Genomic DNA, 16,637 nt, shown 5'->3' on the forward strand with positions numbered 1-16,637 from the left:
TGTTATAATTAATTTGTTCTCCAGCTGCCCTTAAGCTGAAAGTCATAAATGAAGAGACAATTTAGTCTGAAGCCAAACTAGTGTGACAAATTAATAGACATGGTCTCTATATAACAATCAGTGTTTTCTGATCATTAGTTGTATTTGCTTAAAGCTCAGGAGAGTCCCGTTGTGCTTATTTCCACACCTCTGATGTGAGCCTAATGGTACATTAGGTATATTATGAAGGTACATGGTATATTATGAAGTTTGCTGCAACTCACTGAGGAATAGCTCTATAAAAATATTGGATTTATCTGTATTTTTAAATATATTCTGCATCAGAATGCCCATTTGTTGTTTGAGATATAGCCTATACTTTGGAAAGAGGCCAATATTAAAGCTTATAATTTTCTTCCTGCTGTTGTATTCAGAGTAGCTCTAGATTTTATTTGCATGTTGAACCTCAACTATTTTAGATTTCAAAGTGATGAGGTTTTTGAGTTGCTTAACAGTCTGTGAGAATTTTTTTGTTTTGTTTGCATAGTCTCAGTTAAAATAACCCTTCTATGCTGTTATAGAAGAGTTAGTGAAGTAATCCAACTGAGACATCGGTTCTCCTATGGTCTGAGATAGTTTTGCTTGACAAACATGCTCTTGCATATGGTTGTGATAAGCTGAATATGTTGATGTAATTCTCAGTGCACACAAATCAGTAGGCAGCAGCTGTAACTGTGTCTTCATTTTTTTAAAGTGTGAAGAATGTACGTGTTACAGAGGGAAATATGCCTGAAAATCATAAATGTCATTTCAGATTTGATATCACCCTCAGAGTCCTAAATGAAGTGGTCCCTGAAAAGTTTGAATACTGAACACTTTTATTTTAGAGGTGTACATGTGCTCCTGCAACTAAAAGCATACCAGACTCACTCAGAATGTGTGTTCGTCAAAAGGTGGAATTTGGATATTATGAAATGCTTCTGAGCTGAAATACGTCAGAAAATTTTATTTCAGAAGCAATTTATTATAAAATTGAGTTTAATGTATTTTTGTTATTTTCATGTAGGAATTTAGATTACATTTCTGTGCTGCCAGAACAAGATCACTTAAAAAGGTATAGATATTTTTCACAAAGAATTATTCCTCTTTTTTGTTTTGCACACTATATCACTACTGCCCATCATGAGGTACTAGGATGCATAAAATTTATGTAAGCTTCAATGCCCATTGCTACAATGAAAATTTGTATAAAAAGATAGATATAAATAAGAGAAAGATAAAAGAAACACTTAGGGGTCTTTGCAGCGTAGCATGTTCCTTTGATTTCTCTTCTGACTATATTTACCCAACTTAAAGCATGACTATCATGTTTTAGATAATAGAGATGTTGCATTGCCCAAGTCTTGTCTGTAACATACAAGAAAAAGAATGTAATGGCAAGGGTTCAGTTAATTTAATAGACCTTCCCAGCTTGTCTTTGAAATGTCTCAATGACATGTGCCAACACATAAGGCAGTTCATTTGATGCAACTTTAATACAGTCCAGGAGGTTTTTTTATTAATTTGCACTGCCATGACAAAACCTAGATTAGGCCATTCTGGTGACAAGCCCATTCTAGTCTCACAATTGTTAACACAGGTAGAGCTGCAAAAGTGGTGGGAAGTGGTGTGTTTACAGATCTAGATTTGCCTTTGCATGTAATAATGGAGTTGCCTGTCTGGCTTTTATGTATTTAAACCAAGTATATTAGCTTTTGAGACAGATGGTAAAATCATCAATGAATTGCAACAGTTGTGAGAAGTGTAGAAAGAGGCAGCTGCTAAATAGTTGCATCTCAAGATTGTTTCTAGGTTTATCACACTTTTAACTACAAACAGGTCTGATTTACTTACTACTGGTTATCTAGTGCTTGTGATCACAGTCATTGTATAGAGATATTTTAGGTATTTTTTGATCTTATATTTCAACAATATATATTTTTGTTTTTCTACATTTGCATAGCAATGTATAGGAACACCTGAACCTCTGTGGTCACCTGTTGGGAAATTGGCTAAAAATGGCATTGGTTTGTATTCCCAAAAGCTAACTTTAGGATGATCTCTTTAGGGTGCATCTATGGTCAATGCAAAATCAGAAAGATAAATGAATTCTGTAGAAAGTGGTTTAGCAGGGTCTTAACATCTGTCAGCATTAGGAGTAAAGAGAGTGAAGACTAAGTAGTTAGTGCCTAGATTTAGCTACAACACACATATTCTTTCTTGCATGTACTTTTGTCAAATTATGAAATTATATTACTGAATGCTTTATTGGAATTTCGGCTGTTCTAGGTTGCACAGCTAATGCTTTGTTGTGATGCTGCTAATATAAATGTATTCAACCTTGTTAATTAATATACAGTACGTTGTTGTGGAAAAGGCTCTGAATTTGGATTCTGATGATTAACCTTGTATAATTTGACTGACATACATGTTGCATTTGCATTTTAAATAACTTTCAAGATTTTTTTAGTATTTTGAATTGAATCTGCTTTCTAGGATACACAAGACTTATTTCTAAATTGAACAGGACAAGAAAGTATCTTTCCAGCTAGGAGAAATAATTATTGACTTGCTGTGCAGATGTCATAGCTTTAAAGAATCTTAAAAACCTAAATCTGTATCACACTAAACCTGTTAATGTTGCTTTTCTTTAGAGCAACATTATGTGACAAGACAAAACTTTGTGGAATTTATTATGAAGATTGAGAAAAGGGAGGAATGTCTGACAGTAAGTGGATTTGTTCATAAGCTCAAAGATATTAAGATCCTTTTCCTCAAGGTGCAAATGATAACAGAAAATGTCTCCTTAGAAGTAATATTATTTATTTCCTGTATGCTATGGGGAATAAAACAAATAAATGAAGGAAAGGATGTTCTTGCCTGTTCACAGCCATAAATTAGTCATTGTTCAAAATAATTTGAGTTGTCAAGTTTACAGGATTGCATAGTGTTACTTGAGAAATTATCTTCTTTCATGTTACTGTATTCTCCTTCATTCATGCTCTTTTTCTGGTTGATCTAGCTTATAATTTTCTCTGGCTCATGCAGAGGAAAATATGTTCTTTCTATTTTATTACAGCATAGACACTTGAACACACATAGTAGAGGTCACTAAATGGAGACAATACATATTTCTCATAGTCTTGCTTACGTGTGTTATCGGGTTTTGATTTATCATACAATCATAGAACCATAGAATGGCCTGGGTTGGAAGAGTCCCTAAAGATCATCCAGTTTCAACTCCCTGCCATATGCAGAGACACCTTCCAGTAGAACAGTTTGCTGGCCATCTAGCCATGCCTTGAACACCTCCAGGGATGGGGCATCTACAACATCTCTTCTTTTGGCAACCTCTTCTTTTGTCTCAGCGCCCTCATACTAAAGAATTTATTAAAGATATCTAATTTAAATCAACCTTTTTTTAAATTTAAGGTCATTACTATTTGTTCTATCACTACATACTCTTGTAAACAGTCCCCCACCAGCTTTCTTCTAGGCCCCTTTAAGTGCTGGGTGACTGCACTGAGGTCTCCTCAGGGCCTTCTCTTCTCCAGTCTGAACAACCACAACTGTCTCAGCCTTCCTTTCATAGGACAAGTGCTTCAGCCCTGTCTTCACTTTAGTGGCTCTCTTTGAACTCCCTCTGGCCAGGTCAATGACCTTTTTATGCTGGGAGTCCACTGCACGGCTTTCTGGGATTCTTTTTTTTTTTTTTTTTTGAAACATGTTATTAGTGTAAATAACAGGTAAATACATTATCCTGTAAATTTATCCAAAATACCTTTTTTTCCCCCCTGTGATTTTTATAAAAATAATTCAGGAAACTGCAGAAGGTTTCAGTCCTTATTAGGCATATTGCAAACTGGCTTCATATCAGCAGTCAGATGGCCACCAGTTGTGTATAAACTAGCAACACCAGAATTAGGATTTCAGTATTTCATTGCTATTTAAAAGACCTTTGCTTTAAGCAGAGAAAGGATTCTCTCTTGCAGTTTAAGAAAAAAAGGTGCTTTTAACTTTGCATGATCGTTTAAAATAAAAACATAAAATACTAATGTTTTCTATAATTCTTAATATAGTGCATTTCATAATACTTTATGACTTACCCAGTGTAAAAGCTACTTTTTTCCTGCCTCAGGTAAAGCCATGAGAGATGTAATATTCTAGGTATTTTAAGTACACATTTCTAGTGGAGCATCTTTTTACACATAGAACATCCTTATCATAAAGATTTTGAATTTGAATTTAGCAAATCTACTGAAACAGTGCCTTATTTATAAAACTTAAAATTGGTTTGGAAAGTTACATAGTACAATGACTCATATAAAAGCAAAATATGAGATAAATGGAGAATCCAATTGTTTTTTTTTCCTAATCCTAGCTTTAGTTTATATCTTAAGTGATTATATCACTAATGTCTTGTCCTTGTTTACTAGAAATTAATGATTTTACTAATGTTTCTGGGACATTCAGAATTTACATGAAACTGAAGGTTTGTTTAATCCAGTCACACAAAATTTTCCAGGGTTCTTCTTGGAGAAGTGATATGTAAAGTTGTTTAAACACATTTTCCCCCTAACAGCAGATTACTTCCACTTTTATTTTTAATACTCATGCAATGATTTATGCATTCACATGCTCTGTAATTTGTTGTTAAATTTTCCTGCCTATAAGAGCAAAGCTGTGTTGCCAGTGAAGATACAAGCTGGGACAATATGAGAATGGGAGATATGGATTTACACAGAAAATTATAGAGTTCACAGTCATACATTTTGTTAAGCCGGTGTTTGTTGAGTCTAGAGATGCCAGTCATTTTTACCCTGAGTAATTGGACTTTATAGACTGATTATTACAGTGTATTAAAAAGGGATCAAAAATTTAAATGGCCAGGCACAACAAGAAAGCTGTAGATTACATGCTTCTTGCAGCAAAATTAACATTAAATAGGAAGAGAAAAAGTGAAGGTGACTTCTACTTAGTTCTTGGTGTTGGTAAGATATGAAGTGCCATTTAATTCACAGATGGAACAGCATTTCTAAAGTATCCTAAAATTAGTGTCTCCTTGAAGAGATGAAAAACACTGTTAAAGACAGTAGTCCCTGATGCATGTGCAGTGAGAGATGCCTTGCTGTGCAGTCTAATCTAAGTCTAATCTTCGCAAAAAGTTGCAGCTTCCCCAGCTGAGAAACTCTGATGACCTGCACTGGATCTTTTTAACAGTGCCAGCAGCGCCAGCCTGTCTACAGGCTTTAATGTCTTAGTTCTCAGTACTTTTCAAAAAATGCTGCAATTTCTGTAGATATTAAGGTTGGTAATTTATTAGATGGAATTATTTAATTTTTTTGGAGGGGGGAAGTTGGAGGTTGAATTTTAAGGTATAGTATTGACTTAGTAGTAAAACAGTAAACACGTGACATTTCTTGATCTTCAGTTGGAAAGGCTACAGTATTATAGGAACTTCATTTGTTCCAGTCAGCTGTAAAATTCTCGATTGCTGATCTGATTGATCAAAGTTATTTTCATAGAAATAGTGACCTCATTCTTTTTTACCTCCTTTATCTCTCTAAATAATTTTCATGTTGACTCTCCTTTATACCTTGGGCAAGTCTATAGTGGCACCAAGTGACTGCTTGGTTGATTCAATTTTCCTTACTTCAGTCTGCTTCTAAAAACAATGGTGACTCCTGCAAAATAACATAGGCAGCCAGTGTGGATTCTTCTATACTTCATGGAAAAGCATAAAATGCAAGAAAATTATCTCAGAGATGCTGCTTTTCAGAGAAAATAGTCATCTACCTGCAGAAACAAAGCTCCAGCACAAATTCTTCAGTATAACTTATTTTTTTCTTTATTTTTCTTTTTTTCCTATTTCAGACTAAAAATATAAACCTCAAGTTTATTTAAACCTGTGAAAAATTAAACCTATAATCCCTATTACCTTAATAGGAACTAATATAATATTTACAACCATAAATGACTATAAGCATTGCATGTTAATTAGTCAGGGGTAAAACTAGGCTCAATTGTCATCTAGGAACTGGACTTTATCTTGTATGTAAAAATGAAAGAAAAATAAATCATTATTAGCTTTATCTTTTTTGTTAAAACTCAGATATTTTATTTTATTTTATTATTTATTTTATGTTGGAACAGTTCTTGATTAATTTTGTATATGATACCTCTTTTACTATCCATGCACATTGGACAGTAAAGTAAGTATGTAGGTTGGATACACAGAATCTTCTAAAAGCAGACAAAACTCAGATTTTCACTAGCACACCATCTTCTGATATTTTCTAACAATTATTTCTGCATCTCACGATTGCATCTCTGGCAGTGAGTCCTCAGTATATTTTTATTCTTCACTGACTGCAGATTGCTCAGGCTTCACACAAAAGATTCAATTTGAAGGTACTTTTAGATGAAGTTCTTTCGACTGTGAGTAGTATAGAGTGACTGACTCATTTCAGATGTAGTTCCATAGAGAAAACATGGCATATCTACTGCACTAGAAGTGGAATCTAAAAAGGAAAATCTAGGAACTGAGGCTAAATTAAGAGTTCTTAAAAAGAAAAAATTATGCGATTAAATACCAGCCAAGAAATCTTTGGGTTTAATGTGTTATGCTTTAATTCTGAAATAAATACTTTTAATCTAGTTTTGCATCACAGATTTTAAATTATTTTTAATTTTTTTTTTTTTTTGGTGGCTGTGTGTTGCCATGGTTAGAACAGAGCCAGTATACAACAATGCCTTTGTGATGGCTGAGATGAGGTGATTTCTTCCTCTGAGTTTAGCAGCTTCCTGAGCAAACCATTTTAAAGCAACAAAACTAGATGTAACAAATGTGTTATTTAGACAGGTTTTGCTACATTTTATCTGACTGCCTCAAGGGACTTTGGCTCTGCAATTCTCTTATTCCCTGACTCCCAGAGTTGTCATGTAACATAATGGTATTTAACAAATTTCATTTGGAACCTGATTCCACTCAAGGTCACTAAGATTTCAAACCCTGTAACCCCTATGCTCAGTAATTGACCTGCAGTTATTTGCTGCTCTCCTTTAGCATTGCAGTATAAAAAGAAGGACTTCTGACAATTTTCTGAGGAAGAAAAAACCTTACAAATCATTTGTTAAATTGGGAAATGCAGTATCAGTTAGTGTATGCAGGTTCTGGGCCAGTGAAGGGAGCTTTGCTGTTGTCCTCTCTAAATTTAGCACCAAGTAATTTAGAAAGGTAATTTAACAGCAGATGATGCCTTGCATTTATTTCAAGGATATCTTTTGAACAGATAGATTTTAATGGAGAACATTACATGATTTTTTTAAGTCAATATAGAAGCCCAGATTCTTTTAATCTAATCATAAGCCCTGAGCAGAGACACCCAAATTAATAGCACAGTTGCCTAGCTTCCCTCTAAAGTCAAAGGAGAGAAATGGGGAAAACACAACTTACTACTCATCTACATCACAATGTCAAGGTCCTCTCTTTTCACTGGTTGTCTACAGAGCTTAGCATGATTTTCATTTTGGGCTACTAATTTAAATGAGAGAATCCGTGGGATTTCAGGAGAATGTTTAGAGAAGGTCTAGTAAACAAACAATTCAATCAGTCTTCATTTAACTTCAGGTCTTAGTTCTAAATGTTTTCTCAAACGCAATATTATAACTTTAAATTTCTAACTTTAATATACATTTTAAACTTCTCCAAATAAGGTTAATACCTCAACAGTAATCACTGCTCTTTCATGTTTGTCTCTCTCTGTTTGGGAATCAGAGCACTTGATCAAAAATTTTAATTACCAGCTTGAATCAATATTTTTCTGATGTCTCTTTCTAGAACATGTAGTTAATTTAGGCTATCAAAATACCTAAGGTATTTCATTTATTATTCCTCCTGCATGCCATTACATCTTTTTGGGCCAGAGAGATGTTTGTGTAGGAAATTTCTAAAGAAGGCAAGATTGAAACATATATTCTAAATACAGAGGAATTACTTGAAATCATTCTCTGGTGATGGCTAGGGAATTTTTCCTGTGTAAAGACAAGTATCCTTGAATTAGGAAAAAATGCAACAGTGTAAGCCGAAGATGATAGTGCTAAAAATATTGGAATCTATCACTTCATCCACTCAAAGAGCTCTGAATAAGGGTCTGCATATAATTCCTTTTGTGGGTATTTGTCCATATGCTTTAGACATTGGAACATACCAATAAGGCTAAATGCAATGTCTATTAAATCAAATGCAATTATATCCCTTAAATCTAATCAGCTCTGTGTCAGTCTTGTAAATTTTACAGTAGTCTGCACTATATTCTAATAGTTGTCTGAGTGTAATGCCTGTGAGGCAATTCACTGCTCATTGTTTGTATCTTGTCTTCATAAAGGGACAGGACATTTAGAAATTTTGGAGAGAGCAAGCATTTCTCCTTATTTGCATAAGGCTTTGTTCTGTTAGATAAACAAGTTCTCCAAACAAGTTCGTTAGGTCAGTGGCACTTTTTAATGCTGAAAATAATTTTTTTAGTAGCATTCACACTTCTATAATAAAAAATATTTGAGGTTTGGTTTGAGTTTTTTTCCCTTGGAAAACATAGAATTTCTCTAAATATTTTTCTCCTTTTTCATCCCTATGAATCAGACCAGGTTTACAAAAGCAGTTCAGTAAGTACCATGAAAAACAGTGCCTGTGTAATGGTGGCATTCATAAATCTATGTATTTCTTGTATGCTTTCATGTTTTTCAGATAAATCATGACAAGCTGTGGCATTGTTACATATTATGACTGTTGGAAATAATAGTCCTCATCAAAAGCACAATGTAGTGCAATTGACTAGATTGTCATCTAGTTATATCAGAATAATAATACTTTTAAACCTTGTTTCTCACACTGTTCTATAAATTAATATTTGAAACCTGCAAGATTCAAGAGGTGAAGTTTGGCATACACGTTTTACAATCTTCAATAAATCTGGTGTTGCTTTCTTTTATTTTTTTTTCACTCTCATTTTGCAGTGTAAATTAAATACATCTTAGGGTCAAGCAATAGCCCTGGTTTACAGGAATAGTCCTCTCAAATTATGGCAACAAGCTTTCAAGTAAGTTACTAATCAGTTTGAGGACAGGTTCCAGGCTCCAGTTGATGTTCAAATTATACCTGAAAATAAGACATTAAGAAATTTATGGTTGACTGTGGCTTTTTATATGCAATATGTATCATTATTTAAAAATAAAATAAATACACACATGAGTACACACATATATATACATAATTAGTCCTGGTCAGCTTTGTTTTCTGCAGGAAAAATCAATGAACTAAGAACTAATCTCTTAAAAAGCCTTAAACATTATTATAACAATCAAGAAATTATGAAAAAAAATATAGGTTTTACTTCTTCCACTGACTCTGGTTTGTTGAATAAAGATACTCTTATTTTTAATTTGACTTTTAATTTATTTTATTGTCATCGAACTGGCTTTCTGCAGAATAGCAAAGAAAGATGTTTCTGTTTGCCAACGCGTTTTCAAACACTCTGCACTTCAAATGGCTTATTTATGAAAAATAAAGGGCACTTCTTTTTTTAAGACAGTTTTTATACTTCACTTTGAAGGCCGAGAAGTCTTCAAAATATTTACTGTAATCCTTGCCAAACTCTTAAAATAGCAAAAGAAAACAAAAGCTCACACCCAAGCTTTCCCTATGGGTGCAAGGTCATGAGCAAAATGTTGACTCCTGAGTGATGGAATGTGACACACTCCAGATCCAAAAAGGATTTTACACAAAAATGCCATAGCTCATCATGTTAGTGTCTCTGTCAAACAAAAAAATTACATTTGCATAAGCAATTGGTTACCTTTTCTGTTCAATTTATGTCTCTCTTACATTGTAACAGTGGCATATGATGGAAAAACTGGAGGCACAGACTAAGTAATGAATGATTTTCTAGTGTTCAGCAAGATAACGTCAATGACCTAGATGTCATGAAGTAGGAGGAAAAAGAAAGGAAAAAGTAATCGTGAAATTTTAACTTCATTTTTTTTCAAGAGAATAATAAAATGTTCACTATTTAGTGATCAACAGGGCTCATGTATCAAGCTTAAATTTATGTGACAGCCTGTCATCTGAGCACTATTTCTGACATGGCTTTAGGATCCAATCACAAGTTATTTAAAAGCTATCATTTTTAATTACTTACAAATAGTTCTAATGAGCATATTTCAGAATTTTGCTATTTTAAACACTTTTCAAAAACCTCATTAAATAAGAATTAATTTTGATCTAGTTCTAAGTAAGAAATCTAAAATTATAATAATCAAATAGGCTCAACCTTGTTTCTGTAGGAGCAATAAATTTTGTTAAATTAAGATGCAATTTGAATTAATGAACATTCTGACATCTTTTTCTTAGTAGCTTCATGTCTATGGTTCTCAAGAAAAGGAGTATTTTTCATGTGTTTTGTTATTATGTAAATGAGTATTAAGGAATGGTAAGTAGAAACTCAACTTTTTGATTGGCACACCTTTGAGAAAGTTGTTGATTTGAAAAATAATGTCTCAATTTCTGTGTATGTATATTTTGAAGAACAACCTGTGTAGCATTTTCATTAGCTTGAGGGCTTGGATTAGCATTTTCTGAAGTGAGTATTAGGGATTAAGAAGTGTTGATAGCAATGCCATGATACATGCTAGCGAAAACTTTAAATAAACATAGAGTTGTAGGGAATGGGTTTCACTTAACTGATCTTGAATATCTTATAACCTCAGCATTTGTAAGCCAAAAATGTATTGAAACTTTTTTAAATAGCTATACCTAAAAAGTAAGGCCAGCTGAAATACTGTCTCTGTACTGCTTTTATTATTTTCTATTTATGCTATGTTTTCTGAATAGCAGCTATAGCATACAAAAAATGTATAAATTTCATGTTTATTTTACCTTTCTTTAGAGGAGAATCTCAAGTTCTCTTTAGAAAGACTAACTAACTCTTTATGATTTAAAAGATGACTATAACAATTTGCTTTCATTGCAATCAGACAGATGAGATGGCTTCCCTGATTCCAGATGAGGTGCAAAAAACAAGAGATAGACTATGCCCCATTAATCTCAATTAAGGCCTAATCTAAGGTGTTGTTCTGTGGTCAGAGAATAAAGTATTTGTTCGGATGCCATGGGGTTTAGCATTTCTGTTGAGGAATTTACCTTTTGGCTGAACTTGGAAATTTGTCTTAGAACTTGTTTCTGTATTCCTTGTCATTCACTTTCTTGTGATTATGCCTTGCTCTCCAGCCCTCCTTGCAAAACAGCATTTGGGGATTTCTGGTGGATTCCCTTTCCATTGTGTAATGGAGTGGGGCAGCAGAGGGTCTGGGAACTGGAGCTGGGTCCTGCTCTGCACAGTCCTGGGTGGAGGTTGCTGGTTTCTCGTGCCTGGGGAATGGTACCAGCCAGCAACTAGGAGGCCTTGCAGATAAATAATTGAGTCCAGCTGGCACACACATGGGAAAGATAACAAGCCTGCCAGAATGACACTATAGGAGAGGTCACTCAGGAGCTGTGGCTGGACTTAGGGGAGAGGAAAGTATCAGAATTCTATCCAGATACAATCTGTACATAAAAAGTGCCTTACATAACTGTGTACTAAAGGATTTTGGATTACCTGGGAATTAATTTCAGCTGAATTCTTGGAGAGATTATAAAGAAAAATGATATAAAGTAGTATTTTGAGATTGAAGAGAAAGCTGCCTCGCTGCAGAACACAGCGGGTGCTGCACTGGACTCTGCTGTTGCCATGGATGCTCAAGGTTAATCTTGTTCAGTATAAGTTTGAAGCTCTTGATTTCTTATTTAATGTGTTAGTATTAACTGGGAATGTTTTCCAGTTGTAGCTAATGCTGATTTTATATAATTTCTGATGTTTGGGAAGGAAAAATTCTAATTTCAGGATGTAGGTTGTTCAAGCATCTCTAAAATCATATTAAAAGGCTCTAGATGCTATTTACATATTCCTTTTTTGTTTCTTTTTCTTTTTTTTTTTTTTTAAGTCCCGCTCTCTTAAAAATCTGGCCCTGCATTTGTCCACATTTGATATGAACTACACTTTACTTTACATTACTTTACATTAGCTACCAATTTTCATCTTCTTACTTTCTGCATTTAGAGAATAATGATTTTGACCAGTGTATTTCTCATGCTTAGAATCACATCCTCCAGTCTACAAGCACACAGTGTGGCTGACTCCAGTTTAAGACTGATTCTCTTTTCAAATGGGCTAATGCTGCATACCACCAGGCTCCTGAGGTCAAAGCAGCTTCCAATTCACTTCTGCCTTTGTATGGCTTCAGACAGCATGAAAACTTACATCACTGTGAGAAAGTTGGAGTAAACCAAATATGGGAGACTTTTTTTGGTTCTTTTTTTAGGTTTGGTGGTTTGCCTGTTCGAAAAAAAAACATGCATTAGATTCACTGAACAAGATAATGCAAAAAATTATTTGGAAATTATAATGTAGAGTCCTTACCAAGACCAGATTGGGTTGCTTAAGCTGTGCAGTCATGGGAGAACAAAGATGCTTGGGGAAGTTGCCAGAATCCATTGCAAAGCAATTGTGATGGCCATCTTCACATTGCCTTTGCCTATAGCTGTTGGAAATTTAGTATTCTAGGAAGCGAGAAGATGAACTATTAATAATGATCTCATTAAAATATGGAGCATTTTTAAATCTGCTTTGAATCCTAAGATCCTGAAGCAGAAAAAACAGCTCAGTAAACATACAGGGATATATTTTCTCCACAGCAGACTGATGAAAATGTATCAGATTGTGCTGTCTGCAATTTCACTGCTGCTGTCTCCTCAGCTAATTTGAGAGACTTAGATCTTCAGGCATTGTAGCAATGGTGATGGCTACACAGTCTGTTGCTGACAAAAATGTGATTTTTGTCCCCCAAAACACTGAGATACAAAATAAGCATTGGATTTATAGCATATATTATATGTGATTTTGTTATAAAGGTAAGCATTTAAAAGGAATTTTAATAACATTGATTTTCTTACTGGAAGTGAAAGAACTCCATGTAAAAAATTAGTGTTAATGGTGTTAAGTTTTAACATGTATATCTTTGAAATCTTAAATGAGCCTATCCTTTTTCTGTACTGATGACCTGGCGATCCTGTGTGGTTATATCTTGCTAAAATAGCTTAATAGCTACATATAATCTGAAAAATTGAGTCATTTAAAGAGTTAATAAATCCAGATCATCAGCTCCCTGGAAATTTATTAATTTTATTTTATTTTACTTAATTTTAATAATGTGCTCAAGTGTATTATTTGAATATTTAAAGTTCAGCACATGCTTTGCTGAACTATGGCTTGATTATGACTATGAGGGAATTTTTATTACATATGCAGAGAACTGAATTCATTAGTCTTCACCACTTTCTTGCTTATCATGTAGAGTTTAGGAAAATTTTAGTCTCTCCTTGAGATAAATATAAATCTTGAAAGTAAAGCTGTGGATTAAACCTTCTCTATCGGGTTTTTGTGGCCAGGTTTTGCTGTTTTTGGGGGGTGGGGACAGGATTCTGTAGCTTCCGTGAGAACCTGTGTGTGCTAGAAGCTTCTCCTGTGTCCAACAGCTCCAAAATGGACCTGTCTCACATGGGAGAAATTAATGGAGGATTGTGTCACATGGGAGGGTACTGCACACTGGAGTAAGAGTGTCAGAAGTTTCCCCTTGAGCAGGAAGGAGCAGCAGAGACAATGTGTGATGAACTGACCATGGCTCCATTCCCAGTCCTGTGAATGCTGCAGGGGGAGGAGACAGAGAATTTGTGAGTGAAGTTGAACCAGAGAAGAAGGGAGGGGTGGGGGAATGGTGCTTTTAAGTTTTATTTCTCATTTCCCTGCCCTGATTTGATTGGAAATAAATCAAAAAAATTTCCTCAAGTCAAGTCTGTTTTGCTCCTGATGGTAACTGGTGAGTGATATCTCCTTGTCCTTATTCTCAACCACAAGCCTCTTGCTGCATTTTCTTTCCTCTGTCCAGCTAAGGAAGGGGGTGATGGAGCCGCTTTTGTGGGCACCTGACCTCCAGCTACAAATGGCTACTGTATTTGGCTAAAGGTACCTTTTCTTAATTTTGAAATTATGAAGCCTGTGACTAAGTTACTTGGTTTAGTATCCTGTCTTGTAGTGTAAGGACACATTAAAGAAGGCTACAGATCGAGGGTAAACCAGAAAAACGTAATTGGTGAGTGTGTGCCACCAAAAATACCAAAGGTCTTGAAGAGAGCTGTGGGAAGAGTCTAGCTGTCTACAAAGCTGTTTTTCCTATGTCCTAGTGAATCTTACACAAGTTTTAAGAGCCTTTTGAAGATGTAGCACAAGACTTTGAAGAAGCCTCTGCCCTTCTGAATGAGGAGGCACCGCGGCCAGTAGTGGTTTCCTGTGCATCTCAAATGGCAGAAGGCAATACCTCTCTTTAGGCCAATTAACTGAACCTCAAATATAATAATCAGGGAACTCATATGTGGGCTTCTCCCATTCTTTGTTTTTCTGGAGTCCCCATAACTAAAAGGAAGTGACTGCTAGTCCCCTGCCTCTTCTCTGTTGGGGCTGCTGGTGCACAAGCCAGGCTTGGGGACTTGATCTGTCATGTCACTGTTCTATAAAACTGGCTTCTCCATAAGGACTATTGTTCCTTCACTGAGGGACTTTTCTGTGGAGAACTAAACAGTCACCTCACAGGTAATACATGTGCAGCCCTTGTAGACTCATGATTGCGAGAAAGAAATGCAACAGTATTTGATAAAGGTTATATCTTGATAAGGATGTGTATCTTGTTATATTTCTGCTATATTTTTGTGAAACTCTTCTTTCTCTGCAAAACCTCTTATGCCATTATCTTAAGCTAATCAGAAGTGAACTAAAGAAAAAAAAAAGTTGAAGCAGATTAGTTAGGTAGGCTGGATAAAATATATTCATAAGTATATTGTGTCAATTATTGAATAATAAATTCTGTTATGAAGTGAAAGGACAGCTATATGATTACAATTATAGAAAGAAGTCTTCTATTTTGACAAATGTCACAGTATTATATAAACACAGAATACTAAATAATAGTAAGATTTAATAAGAAAAATATTAATGTTTTCAAGATTTTTTTTCCAAGTAAAGCTGAGTTTAGTAAATTTAATCTTCTCTACAGTTTTAGCAAAAATACAGAATAAATCAGATAAAGAAAAGAGAGAAAATACTTTGTATTCTTAAATTCATAGCTATTATTATAGTTTTAAGGAAGAGAAAAATATTTATATATATTTGAAGTATTTCTGTAGGGTTTTTTTCCAGTAAATCAACTCGAGGAGATTACGTATACAGAACTCTCTTGATGAAATTTACCAATTTAGATGAGCTCTAGCTATCCTCACACAAAGAACTCTATTAAAAAGTCTTTTATAATTTTAATAACATATCATGCAGCTATTTAATGACATTTTGATATCCTAACTACTCATTGAATATTTACTCCCTGTTGCTCTTCATAGCTCATATTACCAACAGCATGTTTTCTTAAGTCAAACTGTTTCTGTAGCCATTTTGAAAGAAAATATAGGCAAGTCTCACAGTAGGATATTTTGAAATATTTAGTTAAGTGGAATAGTCTATTGAACAGTTGTCTTTTTAAGGTAAGAGAAAATAAAAATTATTTTATGAAGAGTATTGCAACAAATTCATTTGTATCAGACTAAATCTAAAAGATGTAATAAAACCCACAGAAATTCTGAGTCAGGTGACAGATGTGTTTGCTGTACATGCAAGCTATTGTTCCTGAAAATCTCTGAGCAATTTAGCTTTAGAAAGGCTTGCTTTGCCCAGTAACAGCTGTAATATTATAAGGTCTTGTACCTTTTTGTTTTAATTAAAAGGTAATTTTTCACTGATTCCCTTAAATTAACTTTTCTGGCTACTGCTGGCCTTTCTTTCTTTTTTTTTTTTTCTTCCCTCAGCATTTGATAATTACTGTAACATGTCTGCCAAGTAAAATTTAAAATTATGACCTTTCACAAATACTCACAATGCTGTACCATTACAGTGATGGGTCTGCTCAGGCTGGAGATACTTCTACAGACAGAAAAGACATCAGTGGGTGGAGGTACTCTCCATGACATTTTTTAATTTAGGTACTTCTCCAAGTTCATAAATTGCCCCAATTTTTAACCCACGAGACCAGGTACTTTTCTGAGCTTTTAGAAAGTATATGAAGAATAGAAATTAGTTGCAACTAGCATGAGGGGAGTTTTCACATCACTTGTCTTGAAGAAGAATTTGAGTGTATCTAGAGATTAAATCCTACTGCTTCTTTCTACAGTAGGACTCCCTGCCTTCTTTTTAGTTCTCCTGAATGAGTCTGAAATGTCATTTCTCCCAGCTTGCAGGCATATGATCCCTGGCACAGTTGTGCATTTCCAGAGAAAATTGATGGAATTTCACCTGTCATTTTAGCTTGTTTGCTCAGCTTTGAATACCAGCCACTCATCATTAGGGTCTGATTTATCTGTGAGTGTGCAGTGGAAGCAGAGCAGGAGCGCACCGGGGCTCTCCCCATATTGCACAGAGCATCAT

General features: G+C 34.7%; 1 protein-coding gene and 1 long non-coding RNA gene across 4 annotated transcripts in view; one reads left to right on the forward strand and one right to left on the reverse strand.

Annotated features, from left to right (window-relative positions):
* IMMP2L (inner mitochondrial membrane peptidase subunit 2) overlaps nucleotides 1-16,637 on the forward strand; it is a 405,909-nt gene that overhangs the window by 377,920 nt on the left and 11,352 nt on the right. The window lies entirely within an intron of this gene.
* LOC146763457 (uncharacterized) lies at nucleotides 8,717-12,652 on the reverse strand. Its single transcript, XR_014951796.1, has 2 exons — nucleotides 12,299-12,652; nucleotides 8,717-9,175 (listed from the first exon to the last, which is right to left on the reverse strand). It is a non-coding gene; the product is annotated as an uncharacterized LOC146763457 (long non-coding RNA).

This window comes from Lonchura striata, chromosome 1A (assembly GCF_050655825.1).
Source record: "Lonchura striata isolate lonStrDom1 chromosome 1A, ASM5065582v1, whole genome shotgun sequence".
Lineage (NCBI taxonomy): Eukaryota > Metazoa > Chordata > Aves > Passeriformes > Estrildidae > Lonchura > Lonchura striata.